The 2,500-nt window shown below is 35.4% G+C and overlaps 1 protein-coding gene across 1 annotated transcript in view; it reads left to right on the top strand.

The window, feature by feature from the left end:
- IRX2 (iroquois homeobox 2) overlaps window positions 1-2,500 on the top strand; it is a 55,740-nt gene that overhangs the window by 45,893 nt on the left and 7,347 nt on the right. The gene's annotated exons all lie outside the window — the stretch shown is intronic.

The following is a 2,500-nucleotide window of genomic DNA, read 5'->3' on the forward strand; positions in this document are numbered from 1 at the left end:
TATATATATTGGATGTGATTTCATTATGTGGGATTGCCTTTGCCTGCTAATAAAGTCTATCTAGGCGACCTTTATTTCCTCTCATTTATTGCACAATTCTGTGCTCATATTGTACTACACATCACTGTTAAATCAGTTTTGTATTTAACAAAAAGCAAAATGCAAGAACCATAGGTTGATATATAAATTAGATGTATATTTATGTATGTAATTTGTTCACAGACAAAAAAAAAGTTGTGCACATGTTTATGCATCTGTTAAAAACGGTACGATCTAGTGTGTGTTTAGGTATGGCATGATGGATTTCTAGCTGTCTCCACACGAAGGAGCTGCTGCTTAACGTTAATGTTGAAATGACTGAGCTAAATGCGGAGAAATGGAGGTGCCTGTAATTAGATCTGGAACCTGAGCTCAATCCATTGCTTAGAGCGCCCTCTTCCACACTGACTGTACATACAACCGAATCATCTCCACCACTGCTACATCTTCTCTGCAGCTTCTAAACGCTGGATTGATCGCCCATCTACGTTCTTTAATTGTTTATAATTGAAAGTATTTTTTTTTTAATGGGACACCTCATTTTAATGTGCACATAGTTAAGGCAGGCCAGTCATATTGATGGCGATTGATGGAAGAGCCAGGTTCTGATATCTAGATGGGGATCAGGGAATCACACCGATTAAATCAGAGGAATTTTCGCTGATGAAAACAGAGCAGGAGCTCAATATTGTTAACAGGCATTTAAAGGAAAGCTTCTTAGTATCTGTGGACTTAGGTTGTTCATATATCAAACAGGAGAACTAATGCTGCACAGATGGAGCAGGCACATCTGCAAGTGATTGATACACTATAGTAAAAGTACGTGCAGTCATAAGTAATGCTAGTAAAACAAGTCTGCCTCAATGACATCGCTTTTCCAATTTGTATATTAACTAAATTATAACAGTTGTCATTTGTACGATAAATGACTGTATGTATGAATATATCCTTTCGTGTTCAACCTCATAAAGTGGACCGATCTCTATAAGTTTATTAATCTTTTGAGTCATATTATTTAAGACAAGTGGAATACTTCTAGCTGAGCATCCAATTCCATTGTATTTACAGTTAACCTAACCTGCAATCGCTTAGGAAGAGCTACAAGAATAGAATACAGTCGCTAAAATTGTATTCAATTAGAAATCCGAAACTAAAAGTTTAGTAATTACTATTGTCGTGAAATGAGGACACCTACAATACCACAAATCTACACTAAGTAATAACAACTTAACAGCAGACACCTAACTTCCCAAACAAGTTGTATGTTCCCAAATAATTATCTCTCATTATTTAAAGAAATCTAAAAATAGCAACCAGTTAGAAAAAGAATTCACATACATTAATACAAGTCCCCAAAATCTCCTAATAAGCTGCTTTCTTTTTTTTTTTTACTAGAAAGAAATATCGGGCATAGTAACTACTTATTTCTCCAAAGACATGCAAAAATCTGTACTATTTATTCATAAACTAAAGGCGTTTTCCCTGCCAATAAAGTACAAGTCACTTCAAAGAAACACAACTCTTTCGCGAGATACTTTCCAACCCAGATTCGGTTTTTAAATGCATTTGCATTAATTCAGAAATAAGTCGTAATATTCACATGGTGACCTATTTTTATGAGACTCCTCGATCACAGCTCTTTAAACTTGGCATGCAAAACTCTGCACACATCAAACTTCTACTATTTCGGGATCTGTTATTAAAATACACATTAAATCTATAGATGAATATCACTACAATGTAAACAAAAGATAGTTTAACGGGATTAAAAGTTGTAACAAAGTACTCACACAGTGTAAAAACATTTACAAGTGTCTCCTTGGCTTCCTATGGAGTAATAATGACTAAATCGAATAACCGGAGTGATTCCAAGCTTCCCAAAGTATACAATTTCTGCTCTGTCAATTCAGCCTTATTGTATATGTAGAAAAAAAAAGGAATGTGTAATTTCAGTACCGTCCCTCACAGTAAATTTAACGGAGTCTCTATGCTAATTCCCTCCAATTGATTTAGCTGTCTCAATCAAGTGTCTGAAGCTTTGAGGCACAGAGAAATATATGATTAAAACTCTGAGACAAAGAGGAATGTTTTATTCAGATGCTATGGACTCGTATCGATTCTTCCGTACAGGCACTTACATGGAAATGTGTACAGTGCAGGGAAAGCGCAATTTTGTCATAAACATTTTGATATTATTTTATTTTATTTTTTTAAAACACTAATGCAAATTAGACGGGTTACTGCAGATGGTCATCCTTGTGGCAATGTATATTAAGATTACCATTTCATCCGGATACTGTCCTGACAAATTGGGTACTCTTGATGGAGAATGGCTGGTAGTCCGACTGCACTTGTTTTATTTTTGGAAGAGTGCGCCTCCTACGGGTCACATCAGAGATCTATCGCTGGAAACAAAATCCCAATGGTTGTCTAATATCTGACTAAATATCTATATAGATAG

This window comes from Nanorana parkeri, unplaced genomic scaffold (assembly GCF_000935625.1).
Source record: "Nanorana parkeri isolate BGI_ZX_2015 unplaced genomic scaffold, ASM93562v1 scaffold1483, whole genome shotgun sequence".
In the NCBI taxonomy this organism is placed as follows: domain Eukaryota; kingdom Metazoa; phylum Chordata; class Amphibia; order Anura; family Dicroglossidae; genus Nanorana; species Nanorana parkeri.